Source organism: Myotis myotis, unplaced genomic scaffold (genome assembly GCF_014108235.1).
Source record: "Myotis myotis isolate mMyoMyo1 unplaced genomic scaffold, mMyoMyo1.p scaffold_m19_p_11, whole genome shotgun sequence".
Classification (NCBI taxonomy): Eukaryota; Metazoa; Chordata; class Mammalia; order Chiroptera; family Vespertilionidae; genus Myotis; species Myotis myotis.
Genome location: NW_023416315.1, coordinates 43,722,833 through 43,749,588, shown reverse-complemented (window position 1 = coordinate 43,749,588; position 26,756 = coordinate 43,722,833). Strand labels below are relative to the sequence as shown.

The 26,756-nt window shown below is 34.7% G+C and overlaps 1 protein-coding gene across 3 annotated transcripts in view; it reads right to left on the bottom strand.

Moving 5' to 3' along the window:
- The window catches only part of SEMA3D (semaphorin 3D), a 196,806-nt gene that overhangs the window by 139,092 nt on the left and 30,958 nt on the right, over window positions 1–26,756 (bottom strand). The window contains exon 1 of one of the 3 annotated variants that reach the window (XM_036328332.1): window positions 24,390–24,501. The exons of the other annotated variants lie outside the window; for them this stretch is intronic. The gene's annotated coding sequence lies outside the window, so the exon portion shown is untranslated. Of the gene's footprint in view, window positions 1–24,389; window positions 24,502–26,756 lie in introns of those variants that run through there. 3 annotated transcript variants of the gene reach the window in all.

Here is a 26,756-nt window from a genome sequence, read left to right as displayed (position 1 = left end):
GCGCCTCCCTGCTTCCGCCCCATCTCTGGAGCAACACCCCAGCTAATATGCTAATGACCTGGTCATTACCCATTAGGGTGTATCAACCATTAGCATATTAGCTCTTATTAGGATAGAGATACCATAATAAAGCATAACTACAGTATTTTCTTTCAGAAAAACTATTAGATTCACTGAATATGCAATATGGAAGCACAGTATAAACCTTGTTAAAAAGTTAATTCATTAAAGCTGAACTAATCCCTTTTACCGACATTCTCTAAATACATACAAGGAACTCATGTTTTTATTTTAAATAGAACTTGCAATTAGTGCATGAGCAGTATGCCTATTTAAACAGATTGGGGTGCAAACATTTATTGTACAAAAATGTATGAAATTGTACAGAAATTTCAACTTATCAGGCAGCCCATATTTCTAAATACCCCCTGGTCTTCCTTATGTAAATATGTTTTGCCTGTGTTTCTTTTTCTTTTTTTTTTTTGAACAATTGCTCTGCTGAGGCCATGTGCAATTTGCCCTTCCACCCTCGTCATCATGCTTATCTAGTTCCCTATATATTAGTATCAGTTTCTTTTTTCTTTCTTGAGATATAATTGATATATAACATTGTGTATATTTAATATCAGTTTCTGAACTGTGTTTAATCCCATCCTTACATTCTCAGCCATATCTGAAAAACTGGATTTAAATGGCCATCCCATATCTTTCTGCCTGGCTTAGATAAGCAGGGGATTCCTGAGTTGAGCACACAGCTCTCGGTGATATGTCCCCATTTTTATTTTTTATGTACTTCTCTCTTCTACTACATAACTTCTGAAGGTGACTCAGAAGTGAAACTAGCACTGTAGTCTAGATTAAAATATAGAACTCACCATAAATAATCTCTCAAAATCCTCAGTAACTGAACTCATTTATTTTTACTATGTGTTATATAGCAACTGGGATAAAATTCTTAATTCTCTCAGGGGTAACAGGCTACGAAGAGCTCAGGCCCTGGCTTTGCTGTGGTTTGCGTTGTAATCCTTGTTTTGCTACTTATCAGCTTTACACTCTGGGAGAATTCACTTAATTCTCTAAATCCAGTTGACAAGATAGGATTATCAGTTCTCATGCGATGATCGTTGCCAGAATAACCCATGGAAAGCACTTAGTATCTTGTCTGGCACATAGCTAGCTCATGAAAAAAACTTATCTTAAAGGTCTTCCATTTTTGTATGGACTGTGATAGTAACTATTTTTCCAAAGATATTAAGTGAATATGAAACTTAAAAGGAAATATGGAAACCCCATGTTCTCCTATCCAGCTTGCAAATGTGTGTGTATGATTTGGCATGAGAGTTCCCAACCTGCATTCCATAATGTAATTTTTTCAATGTGCAATTAGATAAGATTCCTATTACAATAATAATAATACATTATTTTCTCTGAACTTCCAATTCATTGAGCCCATATGCACTGCCAAAATGAAATCCTAAACAAAAGCACGCATTTAATTGCTTTAATGGATATGGAAATTGTTAGAAAATAAAAATGAAGGAAGAATGAAAAAGAAATGTTTTTATTTTAAATTATTCCATTTAGAGTTACAAAATATGTTTGAACAAAAGTCCATAAAGGATATCTTAGAACTGAGATTAATATTTATAAACAGTTTTGACAATAAGCCAACCTAAAGCTACTTCTGAAAGCTTATTTGGATATATGAGCCAAAAGAGTTTATATACATAAATAATTTTAGCTTTAATTATAATTGTATTTTTTCAGAGTATTCAAAATGAAAAACTATTATAGTACAGTTTTAAAAAACCTCTTCCAAATAATTTTTAGGCCTTTGCCTACGTCTCATGATTTGCATTTGTACCTTCCAGAACAAATGTGATCTCCCTCTATGGACATAACATGTACTTCTTTTAAGCCGCATAAAGGCAAGGACATCAACCACATTCACCATTGTATCCCCAAACACTAACAAGGTGACTAGCACAGAGTAGGAGATGAGCATATATTTGTTAAATAAATGACAGAAGTAGCCATTCTCCTCTTCATTCCATTACCAGCTCACCTAATAGTGTATGGCAATGAAGTAGCTAAAATCTCTATATTTTATCCCTGTGTGTGTCATCATGAATCATGAAGACATAAACAACTTGTATTGCCCTGAAGAGTACCAGAAACATATGGGAACTTTGGGATCAAAATGAAATGACTCATGGCCGCTTCAAAGATTCATAATTCCAAAAAAAATAGAAGAAATAACCGAGTGGGTCAAGGACATTCCTCGTATGCCAAGGTATTTTTTTTTCAAGACTTTTCTCTAACCTTATTTGAGAGTATTACAGAAAACCCTCTATGTAAAAAGGGGTCATGAAATAGTGAAAAATTTGAAATTTGGAGTCAGGGGAAATTAGGTATGAATTTCAGTTTTAGCACTTTTTGAACAAGTATTTATTCAAAACTTGGGAAATAATGGCAACTTTATTGTTATTCAATTTGAAATAATATAGCAGTAAAACCCCTATAAGCACATGGTAAGTGTAAAATAAATATGGTCATTGTGATTATTATTCCTTATTACAAATTAGGATAGCCTCATTCCCCGCCCCCACCCCACCCCCACCCCCTGACACACACACACACACACACACACACACACACACACACACACACACACACACACACGGTATAGTCTGCCAAAGAATCCTATGGGTACCTATGGTTTGGAAGTGAGCAAATGCTCATTAGCAATTCAGAAAATTCTGTTAAGTTTTTCCAGCCCTCCTAACTCCATGGTCTCAGTAGAGAAAGTTTTATGATAAGAACATTATTTTTTAAAATGTATTTTTTTTTTTATTTCAGAGAGAAAGGGGGAGGAAGAGAGAAAGAGATCGAACTATCAATGATGAGAGAGAATCAATGACCAGATACCTCCTGCACACCCCACACTGGGGATCGAGCCCACAATTTCTTTTTTTTAATGTATTTTATTGATTTTTTACATAGAGGAAGGGAGATGGAGAGGGATAGAGCATTAGATACATTGATGAGAGAGAAACATCGATCAGCTGCCTCCTGCACACCCCCTGGGGATGTGCCCACAACCAAGCCCACAATTTCTTTTTATTAAATAGAGATATAACATATATACCAAAAGAAAGAGTAAGGGAATATCTGTTCTTCAACTACCAAGCAAGATTGTCAATGGTGTCAATGATGTCTCTGAATAATGTGAATGTCATATTATCTCTATAATTAGTTTTTCTCTACTCCATCTTCAAACCCATTAATGGAGCCCTGAGTTGCTATGACTGTATGCCTGGGTTACTACCATTGTTATTCTGGACTCTGCTGGTAAACACCAATTCTGGGAGTGCCTGGTGTTTCCGGATTTTTTTTTTTTAAAGCATTTGCTTTCAAAATGCCATATCTGGTTTAAAATATAAACTTCCTGCTTGGCATGTTCCTTCTTTAAATAAATTACTTTCTCTGTTCCTCAATGTGCACTCCTTGTTCCAGTCAGGATGGTCAAGGACCACTTACCATCTAAGTCATGTTCATTTCCTTCTTCTTGTGCCAATGCCCTGCCTTCTCAGATCCAAGCTTATCCAAATAGCATCTGGATAAATTCCAGGTCAAAACATTCACTCTCTATCAGGATCACAACAACACATTTTTCTCTAACACGTTGACTTACATTTAAGTTATCTTGTATATGGTCTGAATTGTGTACCCTTCTTACCTCTCTAAAAATATTGAAAGATGCTTCAACACAGAAAATGTATAGTCTTTTAAATCCACCTCAAACGGCCCATAGAAGCTGAATAGACTCAGAGTAAAAGCCTAATAAATGTTCATCAGATAGAAATAAACCAATTAGAAAGGGAAAATATAACAAAAATATCTGCTCTTCTGACTTCAACATTAAATGAATTTGAGGAATACAAGATTCTATAAATTTCCTAAAAGACATAAATGACATTATTTAATAGTCTGGAAATCACATGTAAATTTGTGATAAAAAAAACCTGACAAATAGAATGATTATTTTAAGGAATTTGAATGATAGTAGGTGATGCTTTATGAATACAAGAAAACATTCAAGTGTGGATGCAGAAATATTACACTCTCAGTTATCTGGGTGTAGCTGAACCATTCTTTAATTCTCGTAGTATCCATTTGTATAAGATGGTTAGCAACAATGGGATGGTTTTATTTTAAAACAAACTCATAAATTTATTTAGCAAAAAACTTCCAATGAGTTTATGTGGTCTAAAAAAATCACATTTCAGACAAGATATCCAAAGTTATGGTTATGACTTACATGCATATCCACAAAACAACTACTGTAAATTTCTAAGGTCTGATTTGATTGAAACTTTACAATGAAATCATAATAAAAGATAAAAAATAACTTTTAACATTACAAATGCTGTTTTCCTTGAAAAAAGAAGTGTACTTTTAAAAATTTTTATTTTATGATGGGCATGGGTATATGGGTCTGGCAGGAAATACTAACTGTCCCCCAATACCAATACCTATACTTTGTGTTAGGAATAGAAATGGATCAGCCTTGAATGTGAGCAAGACACATGGTAGGAACTATACCCCATCCTTTCTCACAGCTGGAGAAACAGAGTCAATGTATTTTCACTAGTTAATTCAAAGTGATGTGTATAGTGCACGTTATACTTCTTTGAAATAAGTTTCTTACCTCCACTCCCTCTCATTTCCTATTCAAACTAGGCTAGATGTGAGCAAGGTGCTTGTAAGCCAGCTGTTGGGACACTGCAGCTGAGGGCAACACTTTGAGGACCGCACGGCAAAGAGACAAAGTATCTGAGGGCAGAACAGAGCCACTTACCAACCCTGAAACCTTGACTATATCAGCCCTTCTGCACAGTACAGAAACAAGCCACTATCTTGTTTGAGCAGTTATTTTGGGATCTTCACGTAACAGAAAACAACCAATGTTCATTTTATTAACTGTCTTATATTTGGTTTTATAGGTAAGTCTAAAACTTATAGATATAAAACATTTTATAGGTTTGTAGCATCTATTATTTATAATATATTTCATAATAAAATCATTTTTAAAACAGTAAAAATGTAGAATGACATTAGGAAGCGAAGTTTTAATATTTATTGCATGTGATCAGAGGATAAGAATTAGCAGATTAGATTCTCTTTCATCTTTATAACATTCCAGCTCTCCTGGCCAAACATATTTTGGCAATACGATCAATAGCCTACTGTGTTTTTGTCTTACTTTCAGCATACAGATGCTATTCCTTCTCTATTTATCTTTGCTATGGAATTTCACAGGCATGTCCTATAACAGTAAATATAAAGCTAATGCTACTGCTGAAGTACTAGATAATAAACTGTTAAAAAATGGGTCAAAAGTCTGCTAATGATAATCAACAGGGAATTGATTAAAAATTTAAAAAGAAGAGGCAAATATAAAAAATGACTTTATTTCATGGCTGACAGAAAATGTATGTTTTATTAGCAAACATGATCAATGCATGGGGGAAAGGGAAGTAGAGTATGGAATTGTTTTATGAATTAACCTGGAACAACATTACTAATGTTCAAAAAATAGATATTATCAGACTAGAATTTAACATTTAAATTTTTGTAATAACTCCATCACTTTAAACTTATTTAGTATAATCAGCATAGTCCTCACAGAGAGTGCCAACTCAAATTTTATTTTCACCCCCTTAGAATTTTTCATTATTTTTAACAGCCATCATAACAGCAGTCATTACATCTTTTTATAATGGTGGAATGGTCTTTAATGGAAAATATTATATAACCAAACATCTGACTATCAGTCTGAAGAAAGCTGTATCATCATGGGTTCTCAACATTAATTTGAGGTCAGGTTCTGCCACCAGCAAGCTTTTGCTCCTCAGTTAATTTATATGACCTTGCTGTAGTCTGAAAGTTTGTACCCCCCTCCAAAAATTCATATGTTGAAATCCTAACCCTCAAATGTGATGGAATTAGTAAGTGGAGCCTGGGGAGGTGCTTAAATCAAGAGGTGGAACCCCCATGAGAAAGATTAGTGCCTTATAGAAAGAGGCACAAGCATCCTTAGCTGCTTCAGGTGAAACACGGTGAAAAGGTGCCACCTATGAACCAGGACAGGGGTCCTCACTGAACAGCAACCATGCTGGACCCTTGATCTTGGACTCCAGCCTCCATAACTGTGAGCAATAAATTGTACTTATTTATAAACTAACCAGTTGATAGAATTTTGTTAGAGCAGCCTAAACAGAGGTAGACCTATTGGAACATTAAGATCTTTTCTAAATCTAAAATCCTAGTATGGCAGATCGAGTCATATTGAAGTGCCTCAATTTCCCAAAATAAAATAAAAACAAAACAAAACAAAACATACAGACATTCTGAAAGAAAATTTATTGGTGACAAGCATTCTAACATTTTAATCTTCAGAATATTATGTTCATCAGAGATGATTTGTAAGAAATGATAGCATTTTTTAAAAATACACTTGTTAACATAAAGGGAAAAATATTCTATTTTACCACTCATTGCTCCTCTTTGATATAATAAGTGGGATAGTAAAAGAATTCAAATGCATTTTCATGAAATGGTTAAAAACCATAATATCCCAGTTGACATGAAAATTGAAAAGAGAAACACAAAGCAAGTTTTTGCAGAACCTAGCAAAGAGTTGTTTATTTTTGAAATTCAAATTATTACTCATATTCACTCAATTTTGAGATGAGTAATAAGGAACTATTTGGACTTGAATTCTTAGAAGAGTAACATATACTCTGAATATGAGAACTAATTACATTAAATAGTATTATATAATGGGCTGAGTAAGCTTATAACATCAATGGACATGAACTAATTAATGTGTTTAAGGTTACTAGTCTTGAATTTTTAGAGGGAGATATTTGATCATATGAGAGAAATCAGCTTAGTATGAAGTTTTCACTTTAATATGAGTTTCTGTAAAGCATATTGATTTAGTAAATAACACTTCTGCATTTCCTTGTCCTAAAATATGGAAAAAATTTTAGTGCAGAGTGAAATGCACAGTATTAGAATAGATCATGTAAGTTAAATTCTGGTTTAAACTCCGCCAACAAATAGTGTGACTGTTAGCAAATTAACTCTCTATGAATCACAGTTTCCTCATTCTTAAATGAAAGGACTAGTGAAGATGCACTTTAAGGTGTCTTACTGTTCAAATGTGTGCAGGATCACTGACATTAAAAAAAAAAGTTAAGACCTTCTTCATCTGTCACTTCAAACATCATCACACAATTTGGTTGAACCTAATACAGCTGAGTTTTTATTTCTTACTAGAGGCCCAGTGCACGGATTCATGTACGAGTGGGGTCCCTTGGCCCGGCCTGCACCCTCTAGCAATCCAGGACCCCTCGAGGGATGTTGGAGAGCTGGTTTTGGCCAGATCCCCGCAGACCAGGCTGAGGGACCCCACCAGTGCACAAATTTGTGCACTGGGCCTCTACTATGCATATAAGATCTTTGGTTAATCTCTTCCTGCCCCCCCCCCACCCCCCCGCTTCCCTCTGAGATTCATCAGTCTGTTCCATATTTCCATGTCTGTGGTTTTCCTCCTGCATTGAGCATCTGCCCCCTGGTGGTCAGTGTGTGTCATAGCTACCAGCCAGTCAGCCGGTCACTTAGGCTTTTATATATTTAGATTTCTGGACAGAATCTATTGCTTATTTCCTAGAATCAATAGTCTACAACTTGCAAGACATGATTATCTATCTATCTATCTATATGTATATACATAAAAGGCTAAGCGACCAGCTGACTTGCTGGTAGGTATGACATGCATTAACCACCAGGGTGCAGATGCTCAACGCCGGAGCTGCCCAGTGACAGCAACTCTCGCACTCCGGGACTCCCCAGGGGATGTCAGAGAGCCAGTTTCGGCCCAATCCCCACAGGCCCCACAGGCCAGGCCAATGGACCCCACCTGCCGGAGGGTCCCCGCTCACGCCACAGATGCCCTTTGAGCCATGGCTCCTCCCCATGTGTGGCTGGCCAAGGAGGGACCATGGGAAGTTGGCTCCAGGGTGTGTCCGGCCCATCTCTCCCAGTCCCACCCTGCCAGCCACCTTCTAATTAATTTCCTTTCAATGTGTATGAATCTGTGCACTGGGCCACTAGTCTATAATAATAAAAGTGTAATATGCTAATTGGACTGGACATCCTTCCAGACAGCCTTCCACATGAAGCTGGGGCTGCAAGGAAAGCCTGGGTCCCAGGTGCCAAAGGGAAGCCGGTGCCGGCAGCCAGGGGAAGGAAGGCCTACTACTCTTGCATGAATTTCATGCATTGGGCCTCTAGTTATTAATAATGTTATTAACACTTTCTGATTACTACAGAGTCCCTAATAAGAGCCAAATCTATTTCACCAAGTTTCAAAAAGGTTCCCTGAGGGAATGGCCTACTGCTGAAAGAATGAATGTATAATATGACTAGGAATGGAAATAAAAGGAGTTTGAAAAAATCGTATTTATAGCAAGGTTTTTTATTTTGTTACCCTAAAAACAACAAAATTCAAAATGGATTTAGAATTCTCCCCATAAGAAAAAAATCTGTGTTTTTCTTCTTTTTGGTAGAGAAAGAGACCTGAAATTTCTTAGCAAAGTCTGAGTGGTATCAAGAAAAACCAATTTCATAGCATTAAAAAAAATCTATGGGATTCTACACAATAAAACAAAGACTTTACCTACTGCACTGACTAAAGACTACAGGTTCTTTATATTATTTCACAATATCCATATCTTAGCGTAAACAACAAAGTAAATTTTACTACTGGCTAATTATTTTATTAATAATAGATTTTAATTATCAACAAAAGTAGTATGCTTGCACTCTACACAGTTAAACCACAGATAAGCCAAATAAAAAATAAACAAAAACTTTAAATTGCTATCCATGTCCACTCAGAAATTATCACTGTTAAAATCTTCATCTTTCCATATTTTTCTGTGCATATATAAATATATTTTATTATGAACTTATAATACATATTATGCAACCTATTTGTAACTTAATTATTTCTAGTTTGCCTGTCAATAACTTTGCATTTTTTAAATTATCCAGTCCATATAAAAACTTTCAGGATTGTCCCCAAACTGCTCATGACAGCTGGTTTGTCCAACTCAGGATTTAATTGTGTGACACACTCTACCTAGTTGCGTCTCTATCATTTTTAATCTAGCAGAAAAAGTATCCCTTCTTTTCTTTTTCAGGCCATGAACTTGTTGGCAAGAGATAGGTTCAAGTTATCCTTTAAAAAATGCTTTCATCTCTTCATAACTTCAATGTTATCAAGAATTATAAGTTATTTGAAAACCATGCGTTACTAACTGTGCAGTATGCCTATGTCTCAAAGCTTCTGTTGAAATCCTGGGAAAATTAATCATGTTGCTTTCAGGGGTTCTGTGCTGATTTTAAAAAGATTGAGTGTCCTCTTGATCTCCCTCCACTGGGAGAAGGACATGATGCATGCTGCCCTGGCACAGGATCATGGCTCTTCATGAATGAGCATGAAGGTGTTCTAAGGACAAAGTCTCAGCTATTATTTAAATGGACCTTCTTTGTGGTCTCTGTAAAGCAAGCCCCTGCCCCCAGTGCATTCTTTCACCCATCAGACTGAAACCTAAATAAAGGTGTATTAATGTTGGGCTGAGTACTACCAGTTTACCTACATTCATGTTTACTTAGTATCTAATAATGTTTTCTAAAGAGGGAAGCTGAGCTCTGTTTTCTCAAGGTTTTTGCCAGGTCTCATAAATCTGGAAAAAGCAGTCAGTGTAACCACTACTAATAACCAAAGTGGCCACACGCAGAATAAACAAGGACTGAGTTTATGAAGTCGGCACTGAGAGACCCTATTGGGGTAAATTTGGATTGTTCAGTATTAATTTATGATGTGTGCAATGCACTTTGCACTCAAAGAAAGAGAACAGAAACAGAATTTTAAAATATGCATTTAAACAGAGCCTTAATACACTAATGTACAATTTAAATTTTAACAGTTACCTCCCAACAGTAATAAATAAGAGAAGAAAAAAAATATGGTTCTATAAATTATATGGACATTGGCAAAGCATTTTGGTTTGTTTGGGTGTGTAAGAGTTTCCAAGCAACAATATATCAATATCACTAAAAGAGATAATTTGGTGTTTCTCTCCCAATTTTTAAATTATTTAATTGTTTACTTAAATCTTGAGGAGTTATTTCTTTATCAAAATAACAGATTTTTAATAAAAATACCTAGTAAAATGTTGAGAAAATGCTTGGTTTTATCTACAACTTTAGTATCAGCTAGAGTTAATTCTATATGAATTTGATTGTTTTAAAAGTCAAAATTTATTTCTCTAGACATGAAATTACAACCTTACTTAAAACTCCATAATAAAAACTTTCAGAGGATATCATACTGTATTGATTAAAGACACAGACTACATCAGGGAAATAAGGAATCTAGCTATCTGATGGCTGTCCTGTTTTTATTTAATAATTCTCCATGGTAATATGGCATTTCCCCTAATTTGCATTCATCATGGATCTCAGAAAGCAGGATGTAGACAAGATTTAGAAAGAAGAATAAAGGCTTTTGATATTTGTTTGGTTTCTGAAATCTCAGAAAGAGGTTCTTCATAAGAAAGGAAAGTGGCCCCCGTCGGTTTGGCTCAGTGAATAGGGGCATCGGCCTGAGGACTGAAAGGTCCCGGGTTTGATTCAGGTCGAGGGCACATGCCTGGCTTGCGGGCTCCATCCCCAGTGTAGGATCAGTGGCAGCCGATCAGTGATTCTCTCTCATCATTGATGTTTCTCTTTCTCCCTCGCCCTTCCTCTCTGAGCTCAATTATATATATATATAATTTAAATATATATATTTAAATAAAAAGAAAGTGAAATGTCATTTTCAGTGCCTGAAAACCTGTCAATATTTTCTTTAATTTTATAGTTTCTTTTGCTTTCTCACTAGAAAGATTACCAGACAAGCAACATGATGTGAATGTAATAACCTTTTCTTTTCCTCTCTTTCCTTTCCTTTTCTTTTCTTTTCTTTTCTTTTCTTTTCTTTTCTTTTCTTTTCTTTTCTTTTCTTTCTTTTCTTTTCTTTTCTTCTCTTTTCTTTCTTCTTCTTTTCTTTACTTTTTGGCTGAATGATATTTTCTCAAAATAAATATAACCCATCTTATACATTTGTCCTGATTTTTTTTTCTCTTGAGCTATATTATGAATTCTCAGGTAATGCCAAATGCTAAGACAGTGTCACCTTAATTAGAAAAAATAACATCAAAAGCCAGTCTAGCCCAGCCAGCATGGCTCAGTGGTTGAGCATCAACCTATGAACCAGGAGGTCATAGCTGAATTCTAGGTCAGAGCACATACCCAGGTTGCTGGCTTGGTCCCCAGTGGGGGATGTGCAGCAGGCAGCTGATTGATGATTCTCTCTCATCATTGATGTTTCTATCTCTCTCTCCCTTCCTCTTTGAAATCAGTGAAAATATATTTAAAAGATATATTAATAAGAAGCAAGTCTACTTCAGATAATTTGCTAAACTTCTCTTTTCAATAATAACTGTCACTCAGATCTTACCCATTAGGCAAAATTTACTTCCAAAAAGATCATCTTAAAAATGAATCATTCACAAGAATGATAATGAGCACCTACTGATACCTGTCATGATGCTACATGCAATTAGGTGTAAAACTGAGATGATACGGAGCACTCATATGGTCAGACTATAAAGTGATTAGCAGAGTGCCTAAAATATAAGCTTTAAAATAAATGTTAATGATTTTATTACTAAAGTTATTTCAAGATTATTTAAAAATATAACATAAAATAGAATTCGTATGTAATATAATCCAATTCTAAAATATATCCAAGTGCTGTCTAACAAAAATATGTGATACATATTATTACTTAAAAATAATTTTTGTAGCTACATATGAAAAGTAAAAAGTAATATATTTTAATTAATCCAGTATATTAAAATATCATCATTCTAACATCTAATCAATAGAAAAAGTATAAATCAAATACTTTTATTCCTACTAAGTGTCCTAAAACAGCTGTGCATTTTACACTTTCGGCATTCCCCAATTTGATTTCTAAATTTCCATTACAAATACTTGTTCTGTATTCAGATTTAATAATATCTATAACAAAAGGGGAATTGAATGGACCATAGCTGTTTCAAACAAACTTAAGTTTCCTAATAACTGAACCTAGTATCACTTTTTATATTTACTTTAAAAGTGATTAAAGTAAATGAAATAAAAAGCGAATTGAAAGCTAGCTTTAAAACTTAGGTAGGATGTCAAAATCTGCACCCTTCATCCTTGTCCCAGAGATAGAAAACATATCTTGATGTGTGGTAGAGAGGAAGGGATTGCCAGGGTAGAGTTACATATTTTTTGCCTTAGACTTCACATGAAAGAAAAATGAACAATTTATACGATCAGAATATCTGTATCTTTAGCAAGGTAGTCAAGCATTTACACACAGAATTTTTTCAAGAACAAACATTTTTAAGTCAGTCTGGAGCCCAAAATTAAAGCTGCATTTTTTTCTTACCTGCCCTGTGCCCTTCACCATTACTTTGAAACACTAGATTCATGTAAAGCAAGTACTCATATCTCATAGGATATTATTGGGATTTGCCATGGATTCCTACTTTAATGTCAATCATTGATTAACACTTCAAAGATGGAAGAAGCTGCCATTACAGATCAACCTGGCTTTGGCAGCCAGTGGACTTCTGTAAGGAGAAGAAGTATGTTTTGGAGAGAAATTAGAGCAGCTGGAAAATATACAAAGTCCTAGCTTGGCTTTTATTAGTGTTTAGTTTGGTTTAATTTATTTGTTTATAAGGCAAGAAGGAAAAATATAATCCTTGAAATCTCATTAGGTGTGTTTCAGTGCTCTGCGTTGTTGACTATAAATGACAAAATCATGACAATCTATCTTCCAAATTTTTAACCTCTTCCTGGAATGGTCCATTTCAGTACAGAAATTATGAGATAGAGACTTCTACTCCTACTTTTTATCCCTTATCTAACTTCCCAGTATGGTATAATGTTTGGTACATAAGAGACATTCAATAAATTTATTGTATAGAATGAAAGAAAGAATGAGTAAATGAATGAATTGAGTCAAATATAAGTGTAAAGTCTTGACACAAATGTGATGGTCTGAATAACATATGAGAGGTGCCTTTAAAGTTTTATTGTTTTGGTAGGATATAGACAAAAATACAGTCCTTAAATAAAACAACAATATAAGCAGAATATATTGATATATTTGTATTCTATTCCTGTTGTTGATTTTTCATACTAAAAGTATTTAAGAACTAAGTGACAAATTAGGAACCTTGGTATTTCAAAGGCTGCCTTATTGAAAACTTGGGGTTTTGAAAATACAACTCATAAGAAAGAACTCTCATAAAAGGAACAGAAAATTATCAGGAGACAACCTTCTTACTGAGCAAAATAGTGGACTGTGTTTAATACCAAAAATAAGCAAAAAATATCTGGTAGGGAAAAGGATCTATATTGAAAAAAAATTATAATGTATTTGCAAAAATAACTTATTTTTGATGACACAAATACAAAACTTTGAGAGATTCAAAACCCGTATACATTAAGAAAAGCTAGTTGGTATAACTATATAATTCAATCTATTTATATAGAACTATTCATATAATACTTTATAGTTTCATTATAGCCACATAAAATCACATTTCACATATCATATTTAAAATATTTTACTTAATTCTACATTTAAGAACGTATGGTATTGTATTGGTAGAAAGAAATTAGATCTTTTAAAAAAACTAGCATGTTGGCAGTCATCATAGGTAAAAGAAATGGAGTAGTATACAACAACCAACTTTCTCAGGTCTACAAATATGTGTTGATGGAGAAATACATCACAAAATTTCCAGATACTTCTGGTAACATGGCAGTGACTTTTGAAGCAGGCTACAAAAGGAAGTTGCAAATCTGTGTGGGTGCTCACAGGATTTGAAAAGTCATAGGAACAAGTCGTGGAAAGAGCCTCAGGAATAGAATATCCAAACGAAGGCACTTTTGTGTAGTATTAGGATTAAATGAATAAACCAGGAAAATGCTACTTATTTGTCTAGGGAAGGGGCTCACAGTGCTGCAAATCACAATTTTAACATTATTCCCTCACGATTCTAGTCACAGGGCTAGAATTTGTGTCCATTTCTCTAATTACCCCTATCTTTATCTATAAATGTATCTCTATCTATAGGCCTGCTACTAGCTACCTAGACAGAAAGCAATCCAAAACCAACCATGAAAACTATAATGACACAATCAATTTAGAGACAAAATCTGGGAACACACAAATGCATATGTAGATCTATATATGTATACACATTAGGCGCACACACTCATTTCTGACATTTAGTTGATGGGATTTTGTGAAATGAAAAAAAAAACTAATTTTTTTTTCTTCTCGTACCTTATTACTTACATATTATTTTTTCTCCTAATGTTTCACTTACCTATACATTGCAGATCAAAATATAGCTAATTTATTGCTTTCTGCTCTTGTAGTTGCATATGAAATAACCAGTCAGCTCTGTTCATATATCATAAGTGAAGTGCCCTTCCGCCAAACTGCCTTCATTCATAGGGCTAACTCCATGCTAAGTTTCCCTGTAGAGTTTTAGGAGTCTTTCAGCTGAGAGAATCCACAATGTCCCAGACAAACCAGCCTGCCCAACTATTTGTGGGTTTCATTCCCTCAAACACCTATTGTCTAGTTAGTAGGTGACAAATATAAAAATTAAACAAACTGTCCCTGCTACTAAAGCCAGCTAATTTGTTACCACAACCAAATGTTATGATGACTTAATCTAAGTAATGGTATGGGGCATTTATTGACATAGTTGATGGTAGGAAATTAAGAATAAAAATGAGCAGGTGGGAAGAATGAATAACTCAAAATTCGAATTCAAAGTCATGAACATATCAGTGGCAGGATCTAAGTATCAATATTAATAATCAGCATTAGTCCTGCCTGAGCTATGTAAGAAGAGCTCTATGCTGTTATATTTCCTGTTTTTCTTTTTACTTAAAAAATATATATAACTTACTTTAGTTTTCTGTACTGAGCCTTTGCTTGGGGGCAGTCATAGCTCTCGTGATTTATCGTGCAAAAAATGTATATAATTTAGTTTAAAATAATCATACTTGATTTCTTCTAATAATCCACATAAGATCCACTGAGCTCCTTAGCTGAAAGTAAGTATACATTTCTGTAAGATATTTGTTTTTTTAAAAAATAATATTTATACAATTAACTGGATTACTGAAATACAAAAATGAGATAAAATGGAAAATTAGTTCAAATCATCTGGCTCAGAGCACCCCAAGGTTTATTTGCAGTTAGGATACACACATGAGAAGACAAAGTCTCCTCTCAGTACGATGTATATCATGGTGACTTAAAAAGTAGCTCTTCCAAGGTGGAAAAGTATAGTTAGAAACTTTGGAAAATATTTAGTCCAACTTTTAAAATGTCATGTCAAAATTAAAAATGTTCTAACAGACACTGATAATGTTTTCATAAAAAATATACAAGAGCCCCAGACGGATTTGGCTCAGTGGATAGAGCCTCAGCCTGCGGACTGAGGGGTCCCAGGTTCCATTCCTGTCAAGGGCAAGTACCTCAGCTGCAGGCTCCTCCCTGGCCCAAGCCCTGGTCCGAGTGCATGCATTAGACAACCAATTGATGTGTTTCTCTAACATCAATATTTCTCTCTGTCTGTCTCTCTTTCTCCCACTCTCTCTAAAAATCAACAGAAAAATATCCTCAGATGAGGCTTAAATAAAAAATAGCCCGACCATCGTGGCTCAGTGGACCTATGAACCAGGAGGTCATGGTTCCATTTCTGATCAGGGCACATGCCCGGGTTGTGGGCTTGATCCCCAGTGTGGGGTATGCAGGAGGCAGCCGATCAATAATTCTCCCTCATCATTGATGTTTCTATCTCTCTCTCCCTCTCCCTTCCTCTCTGAAATCAATAAAAATACAGCCAGCTATCTATCTATCTATCTATCTATCTATCTATCTATCTATCTATCTATCTATCTATCTATCTATCTATCTATCTATCTATCTGGAACACTTGCCTCAAACAAAGATAATGGGACCATGTACAGCCACCATGTATGCTAACGTCGAATTTCTAAAGCCACAGAAAATTACCCTGTGATTCCTGAGAAATATCTGCTGTAACCAAGAAAAGGAGAAAATACTTAGATCAAAGACTAAGAAATGAGGTTTTATAACATCATTACAGTGTTTTCCATTCACTTTCACTGTGGCAGAGGCTTTTTGACTACTCAGTTTTAAGATTTAGGGGTTATGATTCACATTGGCATTCAATCAATAGCTTAAATTCGGGATTCCAAACCTGTGTGCCAGGACACCCTGGAATGCTAAGTGAATTCACAGGGCTTGCCCTGGGATATTTTAATATTTCAAGGTAAATACAACAGCATTCAGCATCTGTCAGACACTGAAATTCAACAATAGTTGCCAAACTATTAATCAGGGTTTTTCACAGTTTCAACATTAGAAAGTGCAACATTCCTTCTGAGGGCATCAGAGATGTGTGCAGCTGGGTTTTCAGCAGGTGATGAGATAAAAAGCCATTACGTGCTGAAAATCCAGGGGGAACAGGTAATAAAATTGGTGGCATTCAATCTGTCTCCAAGATCTGAAAAGGTGTTCAGTGCCCAGCAGGCACATACACACGGACACGGAGACACATGCACACACTCACACACACATTTTAATTTTACTTTTTTCTTTCAATTTAGGTTATCAGGACATGAATATGTATTAGGTTGTTTGGCTGTAACTAATAACGTTATTTCTCTGTAACTAATAAACAGAGTTCTTGGTTTTTGTTTGTTTTTCTGCCTAAATGGTGCAAAGAAAATAATACTGAGTTGCTAAAGGACTATGATCCAAAAAACTTTGGGAGCTGCCATTCTAAATGCTTTTCTAGAAAATTTGAAAATGTATCACTGCAAGTAAGATCACTCACCAAATCATATCTGAAGGAGAATTTGTCTACACAATATACTAATTAATTGACCACTTAATCTTCAAGCTTCATTTTGATACCACCTTTAGTCTTCCATATTTTCCAGCTTTTGCTAGATTTATAGCCAGAAAATCATAGCCATTGAAGCTTTTCTATGTTGCTGTTTTCTGAGTCTAAGTTCACCAGGTGGGAGAAGCCTTGTGTAACAATGTCTTTACTGTAGTACAATTAAGCCCCACTGGAAAGAGTCCAAAGCTGGCTTTCTTCACACTGACTTCCCCCTGTGGTGTGGTGTTATTGTGTGTTTCCTGTGAATGTCTTTCATTGCACATGTGAGACAAACAAAATATTTCAAAACAATGTTTCTAAAGTTTTTAAAATAATTTAACCCAAATATAATATTTAAAATACACCTTAAACTTTCTTCAAATGCTAAGCAATATAAATATTTAAATAGCACTGTTGCCTGCAACAAAGCAATACACATGAACATCTATAGAATTAGAGAGGTCATCTGACATTACTGAGACTAAAAGGTATCTAGAGCCACATGAAAAGAAAATTGCCACAGAAATCCTATGTAAAAATTAAATAGAGAAAATAAATTGTTGGTATTAATAAAGTTTGTTCATTTTCTCATTCCTTCTTTTGTTCCTGCAAAATCTGTATTCTTTCCTTCATTCTTTACTTTGGAAATCTTCAATAAAACAATGCAAACTTCTCCACATTTACACATATATAAATAATTTCTGGAAATCCATTCCTATCTCAAATTAAGACAAAACAAACACACAAACAAAAACCAGTGTACTGTTCTTAACAAACAGCATTTATGTTCAAAATCAATTCCAGAAAGTATATAGTTCTTCACCAAACAAGCTAATAATTAGACAAGAATATATTTCTATATTGGTCAAAATGGCAGTCCATAATCAATGCATGTATATTACATGTGTGATGATCATTCAGGCATGTAGTTTTTAATTTAATTCTAGTTTACTTGAATACTAATCTTTCTGCATTCTTAAAGCTTCTGTACAACTTTTTTTTTGCATTAACATTTCATAGTCAATTCATTATGTTGAATTGAAGGGTCATCTAAGCTTTTATATTAAACTTTCCCTAAAAGATGTTAAATAATTAACTTTTTTATTTTATTTCATATTATAAATTCACAAATTTTAGATTTCCTATAAAACAAATGAAAAGTTTTCTGAGCTTACTTTGATCAAAATAATGAAAAAGTCCTTAGCACTAATTTTCAGAGAAAACTTCTTACATGTGTTATATACTCTAAGTAGCTTTCTTTCTAATTATAATAACTGTTCATTTTCATATGGTTGTGATGGCCTGATAGTAAAATACAGGGATATTTTATCATCACTGTACAATTTTCTGCTTCCCTTTGATTTATTAACCATTTATTATCACTTTGATCTCTTCCTTGTTCTGTTTTATTTTACACCTACACTTATGTGTAGGAAAGTATTTGTTTATCCAAAGAGGGTGTTTTTTGATCTTATTTTTTGATTATTTCAACCACCAGTTGGACAAATTTTACTGAAATGTGCAAATAAATAATTACTGAATTCACCTCTTACTGATTATTAGGCTCAACCAAAGCTGCATGGGGAAGGATCATTGTTAGTCATGAGCAAGGGAAAGAGATATCAATATTTGCAACTAAATGTGATCTAATATGAACCAATTAAACAATTTTGCAGCCAAAAAAAAATCCCTATTCTTGCCTAATAAGAAATAGTTTATAATATGAGGACAACATAACTCATGTAAAACTTGTAATGACAAGTGGCAAAGATGGGAATGATGTGAGGCTGAGTAAGTGTGTGAAAGGTTAATCATATATTATAGTCAAAGAAAAATGAGAGGCATTGATGAGGCTTGGAAAACAGTGAAACAACAGAATATTAATAGAGCGTACAATAGCTAGTAATAATCTTATATAATAAAAGGCTAATATACAAATCAACAGAAAGGTGGAATGACTGGTGGCTATGATGCACACTTACCACCAGGGGGCAGATGCTCAATGTAGGAGCTTCCCCCTGGTGGTCAGTGCGCTCTTCCTGTGGGAGCACAGCAGCGCTAAGGACGCCTCAGGGGATGTCCGACTGTGGGGAGTGGGCCTAAGCTGACAGTCAGACATCCCCCGAGGGGTACTGGACTGCAAGAGGGCGCAGGCTGGGCTGAGGGACTCCCCCCTCCACCCAGTGCATGAATGTCATGCACCTGGCCTCTAGTTTAATAATAAAAGAACATTGCTAAGATTATGCACCAGTGACCTTCAAATGTATACTGATAATCTCATTATCAAAATAATTAATACTGGTATATTTAGAAAAAAGTTGATCAATTGATTGTCATTCACATGGTAAATTTTGTTATTCTATAAAAATAAGACAGTAAAAAAATCATAGCATCAGTTTGCTCTGTTGCCTATGCAAACCAAAGTCAATTAGCTTCAGTAACTGGAACACTTGCACTTGTTCATATTGGGTAATTATCAGAAAGCTATGGCTGCTAATTCTGAGAGAGGTAAGTATTTTCATGAATTCCAACCTAGTGACATCATTAGAATGTATAAGTAGAACACACCAGGCATCATAATGACTTTACACTGTATCTGTTTCAATGGAAAATATAAGTAAAGTTCCATAGTAGAAACCTATTAATCACCATTTATAGTCCAAGATCCTTTTGAATTTATCACATCTATTAAGTATATTGCATATGGTATGGCGACAGATTAGCCAAAAACTACTAGACTTGGAAAACTATCCTTCTGTCACCTCAGACCAGAGACCCTTCTCGACTTCCTCTTTTTCAGTACACAGTGCCTACTGCTTACTCCTGACTACCCGTTCTCCAGGCTGCTATCTCCCCAGTGCCTCCTGAATTGAGAAGTGTTCAGATGTTACAGACATTAGAGACTTTCGAAGTTCCAAAATCTCTCTATGCATCATTTTCTTAGCACTGTCTAGGATATACGTTTATCACAGCTAAGATATTAATAACTCATACTGTTAGGTAAAGGGTCTCAAGTCTGGACCATTCTTACTGAATGCTGTTCCTGTTAAATGTTAAAACATAGCACAGTCCTGTATCCATTTTGAGTTTATTTTTGTGTATAGTGTAAGTTGGTGGTCTAGTTTAATTTTTTGCATGTATCTGTCCAATTTTCCCAACACCATATATTGAAGAGACTGTCTTGACTCCATTGTATGTTCATGCCGCCTTTGCGAATATTAATTGAGCATAGTGGTTTGGGTTGATTTCTGGGTTTTCTATTCCATTCCATTGCTCTATATGTCTGTTCTTCTGCCAGTACCAGGCTGTTTTGAGAACAGTGTCTTTGTAATACAGCTTGATATCTGGTATTGAGATCCCTCCTACTTTGTTCTTCTTTCTCAGGATTGCTGCAGCTATTCGGGGTCTTCTTTTATTCCAGATTAATTTTTGGAAAGTTCGTTCTAGGTCTGTGAAATATGCTGTTGGTATTTTAATGGGGAGTGCATTGAATCTATAGATTGCTTTGGGTAGTATGGACATTTTAATGATGATTTTACCAACCCATGAACATGGTATGTTCTTCCATCTGTTTATGTCTTCCTCTATCTCTTTTTTTCAGTGTCCTGTAGTTTTCTGAGTAGAGGTCTTTTACCTCCTTAGTTAAGTTTATTCCTAGGTATCTTAATTTTTTGGTGCCATGGTAAATGGGATTGCTTTTTTCTCTCTTTCTATAAGTTCACTATTGGTGTATAGATATGCCATAGATTTCTTGGTGTTAATTTTGTATCCTGCTACATTGCCAAATTCAGTTATTAAGTCTAATAATTTTTTGATGAAGTTTTTAGGGTTTTCTATGTACAGTATTATGTCATCTGTGAATAATGACAGTTTTACTTCTTCTTTTCCAATTTTTAATGCCTTTTATTTCTTCTTCTTGTCTGACTGCAATGGCTAGTACTTCCAGTACTATGTCAAACAGGAGTGGTGAGAGTGGGCATCCCTGTCCTGTTCCTGTTCTTAGGGGAAATAATTTTAGTTTTTGCCCCATTGAGTATGATATAGGCTGTGGGTTTGTCATATATGGCTTTTATTATGTTGAGGTATGAGAGTTTTTATCAAGAAAGGATGTTAAATGTAAGACAGGAAACCATAAAAATACTAGAGGAATCCACAGACAGCAAAATCTCAGACATATGCCGAAGCAATTTCTTCACTGATACCACTCCTAGGGCAATGGAAACTAAAGATAAAATAAACAAATGGGACTACATCAAAATAAAAAGCTTTTGCACAGCAAAAGAAACCATCAACAAAACAACAAAGCCCACTGCATGGGAGAACATATTTGCCAATGTTATCACCCATAAGGGTTTAATCTCCAACATTTACAGGGAACTCATACAACTTAACAAAAGGAAGATAAACAACCCAATCAAAAAATGGGCAACAGACCTAAATAGATACTTTTCAAAGGAAGACAGAAGGAAGGCCAAGAGACATATGAAAACATTCTCAAAGTCACTAATTATCCGAGAGATGCAAATCAAAACGACAATGCGGTACCATCTCACACCTGTCAAAATGCTATCAACAAATCAACAAATGACAAGTGCTGGTGCGGATGTGGAGAAAAAGGAACCCTTGTGCACTGCTAGTGGGAATGCAGACTGGTGCAGCCACTGTGGAGAACAGTATGGAGTTTCCTCAGAAAACTAAAAATGGAACTCCCATTTGACCAAGTGATCCCACTTCTAGGAATATATCCCAAGAAATTAGAAACACCAATCAGAAAGGATATATGCACCCCTGTGCTCATAGAGGCACAATTCACCATAGCTAAGATTTGGAAACAGCCTAAGTGCCCATCAGCAGATGAGTGGATTAAAAAACTGTGGTACATCTACACAATGGAATACTATGCTGCTATAAAAAAGAAGGAGTTCTTACCATTTGCAACTGCATGGATGGAACTGGAGAGCATTATGCCTAAGCGAAATAAGCCAGTCAGAGAAAGATAAATATCACATGATCTCACTCATTTATGGAATATAATGAACAACATAAGCTGATGAACAAAAACAGATCCAGAGACAGAGAAGCATTGATCAGACTGTCAAACCTCAGAGGGAAGGTAGGGGAGGATGGGGGTAAGAGGGAGAGATCAACCAAAGGACTTATATGCAAGCATATAGTCCTAACCAATGGACACGGACAACAGGGGGCGGTGAGGGATGAGTGGTGGTTGGGGGGGATAATGGAGGGATAAGGACACATATTTAATACCTTAAACAATAAAGAAATTTTAAAAATAAAAAAATATATTAAAAACAAACAAACAAAAAAAAAAAACACCATAGCACAGTATTTTGAAGATGAATCTATAAACAGGACGAGCTTGACAGGAACCCAACCAAGAAAGTGTAGTCAACTGCAAAGGAAAAATCAACATGTAATAGACCAAATAGTGTATATAAGCAATGGCTAAGCTTCCCTTGGAGGTGACAGAGCGTGGGATGTGAATCCTGTCTCCTTTACTTGCTGAAGTAAATAAGACTACCTTGCAACAACCACGTCTCCTTCTTGACTAGAGCAACCAATGGACCAACACCCCGAATGGAATAACCGTAGGGGCTGATAACATTTACCTTTTAATACACTCCTTAAATATTTTTTTCTTAAAAAGATGGAATGAAACTAATAGATAAGTAATATAAGAACTAATAAAAGAGAGGGGGGTGGGCAGAGAAGTATATTCTTGGTAACCCAAGAAATCTAAGACAAATCCCACCATGTGTGGGGTCTGCTGGCTTCCTCTATGCCAAGGCTAACCAGACATTTACTTATTAACACTTCAGAAATGAGCATGTATGAACTACACTTGCCCAGTTTATTTGTGCTTTTTATTGCCAATGGAGTAATGGCCGGGATGGCAATGATTTGAAATACAGTAGTACAGATTGTTTCCTTGTTTATAGAGAACTAGAAGTGCAGTATAAAGTGCACTTTGTAAATGGACCAGAGAGAATCATAAAACTGAATAAGCCCATTGACGAGAATACAACTCAAGGTGATAACTTTAGGTTAGTGCTAAATAATAGGCAGCCATAAAAAATAATTAGGTTTAAACACATAATCTAGAGAAAAGAGTAAAATCTTTCTTTAAAAAAATAACATAACTCTGAAAGGAATTTTGTTCAAGTTCAGATTTACTTTAAAAATATACTTTACATTTTAAAATATGGCATAGCTTTTCTTTCTACTTATTAGGAATTGTGTCATGTTATTATTGGCACCTACTTTCTTGTTTTATCACATTGATTGTTTTCCAAAATTATACAACAGTATAAGTTCAAATGTTTTTACAAAATATTATTATTAAACTATTCAAATATACATAAAACATAAGTATACAACACACATCCATACACTTATACCTGGATTCTACAATTAACATTTTTTTCTATATACATTTGCTTGTCACATATCTATCCATTTGTCAATGAAATGAAGATATCAGTACACTTCACCTCCAAACATTTTAGCATGATACATTTACATTTTCTCTTGCGATGTAAGATATGTTGCTAAAAGATAATAATAATTAACACAATACATTTCATACTGTACACTAAATCACTCAGGGGCTATTTAACTTGTCCATTAGAATTTAGTTCTTATGAGGCTCTGGTTTAGTTTTTAATCTCCCTGATGGGTCAATACGTTATTTTCTTTTCCATGGGTACATATTAAACCCCTAATAACACTGAGTCAGACTGAAACTTAATATGTTTGCAACAAGGCAACCTGCAAGTATACACAAATCTTCAGTTAGAGGTAAATAAGTGAGTAGCCCCTGCTGATGGTGTTCATGAAATACATTTTGTGAATGATTAATTTACATAATTAGTTGACTGTGAGACAGATTTATTGTTTGAAGAAGTATAATAAAACAATCACAGCCTATTTATCTTCTAGGTGTATCATATTTATAGAAATGAATGTTTTATCTTAGGTATTTCTGTATTTCTAATGCAGATTAGCTCTTCAAACAGAATGCAATTTATTAAAGAACCTAATATTACAGGGTGATGTTTGCACCTACCATAGAACAAGTAAATAATCCTTGGTTGTTCGTTAGAAAAATAAACAACAATTTAATGCTGATATGTTGAAAATAGGAGTGAACAATATGACTCATCGCACTTATAAGTCCTTTTATTTTACCTGATATACAGTACTTTAAAATCCAAATTTAGCTGATTTTGATTTTTCTTCTGAAGAATCGGTAGCTTTTATCATCTATTTTTGACATATATTTTAGCTTCTTAGAAATGCTACATGTAAACAAAATAAAGTGTTAATATATTTATATCTCATGCTATAAGTATGTCTTAATATAATAAAGCAGCCTCTAACATTTATTAGTTTGTAGAATGCTAGAGCTTGATTCTATCAACTTAAACAAGAGTATAAAGTTCCAAAATTCTATCTTGAAAAAAACAACTCTCTCTTTAAGGCTTATGGTCTTGACAATATTCTAAGTCAATACTGAAAAATTTTAAGATGCTTACCAGCTTATAAGCATACTCTGTCCCTTATGTGTTGTTTACATTTCTCGGCAAAGCTATTACCTGTACGTCATCCATATTTATTTAGTATGGAGGATATTAAAAAAGATAGCTAACAAAGGTGACGAAAATGACACATCTTTATAAAATGACCAACCTGTCAACCAAGAAAATCATTAGCATAACAGATAGTAACAAGAAAATAGTTATATCATATAAATATCTTATTGATTACAAGCCATTCATGGAAATTTCAAGAAACCTATAACCAGAAGTAAGGGTTCTAACACATTTTGTTTGGAATGATGATGTCATTAACACTTGGCTCTACAATTCCCACGTGGAAGTGAGTTTGCATAATCGTTTACTCTTTATGAAGATAAACACAGGAAGTCATTGTGCACAGAGGCTAACTGGCTTCAGAAATAAATGGCACTTTGAAATATAGAAAGCGTCATGACCCTTAATACAAGTCTCCCTTTTAAGCAGATTTTTAAAAAATCTTGGTTTTGATTATATTTCTTCATTTTATAAGAACAAAAGATTCATCCTTATTTGCTTAGATGAATAAAGAATGTCCATACTAAAAGTCTGGCAGTAGCTAAGTAATGCTAGAATCAAATAAGGTAACAATTTTGATGTTAAAATACTGATGTAGTATAAAATAATTCAAATGAAAGATTTCATTTTCAAAATATTAACAGAGAGAATTTTAATTAACTTCTCCGAGTGAGACTAAGTTCCTAAAAATATGCTTTCATATAAATAGGTTAATTTGGTAACCCTAAAACAGCTCTCCACCACACAATTTATGTGTCTGTTCTCCACTGTGTGACCCTTGCCCAAACCCTGTGCATATCTAAATGCTCACTCATATTCTCATGTCTGAGTTTTTTGCACTGTGCCCTAATATGATCTGCCTTTCATTTTTTCTTTCCCAGAATTTATTAGTAAATGAACAACATCAATTTACAGCTGTATATGTATCACTATTTATTTAGTAAAAACAAAATAAAACAAAAAATCTCTGCTGGCCAGTGTAGTTCCTTTCCCCAACAGCTTTTCACTTTAATCACCCAGAAAACATTGATATTTGCAACATTACTCAAAAGTGTTACTAAAAAACAAAAGCCCAGATTCCTAGGTCTCTTAAAAATTCCTTTAACTTCTTTCACCCAATTCCCAGCAACTGTTTGCTCTGTTAATTACATCACTCCCTCACTGCAGCCACTGTTTTCCTTTTCCCCTCAGTGATTCTGGAAGCTTTGTCCATTAACCCCCTTTGGCTATCCCTTCTTTTTCTACTAACACTTGACCCTAAAATTAACTTATTTTGACAATGACTGCTCTTTCACCTGAAAATACTGTAACCAGTTTCAAGAATATGAATCAATTGAGGGAATAGTAATAATTATAATTTTCATACCCTGGAGTCCAAATATTCTACTTCAGCAGTCACAGAAGATTGTTCAGGAGCCTGGATTAACCATGAAAACACTTCAGATTGTAAGACTTAAGCCAACACTCTTGACTGGCCATTGATTTTAAAGTTGGTTCCCACATCCATAGTACCAGACTCAAATTTTCTTCCAAGCTCTAATCCTTATCTGTCTGAATTATCTAATTCCTAGACCGTTTTAATATTTTCCTAGCTCCTTTTATAGTCTCTCTCACTTCAATTCTCCATTCATACACAAACCATATTAATACTTTGAAGGTTTTTATAAAATTCATTCAACAGAAAAAATGGGGTGAGGGGTTTTTATTGTTTTATACACATTTCAAGCTTTCAAGGTCCTCTTAAATCTGATCTAAAACTTTATTTGGGACTTATCTCTCACTGTTCCTATAACTGTAGTAAAATGCTGTCTTATTCTCAATTATAATTTTTTAAAAATGTATCCTTATTGTTGAAAGTATTACAGATGTCCCCCTTTTCCCCCATTGACCCCCTCCACCCCAAACCTGCATGCCATCTACCAGGCCTTCATCATATTTTTTAACTCCACTCTTGCTATGTATA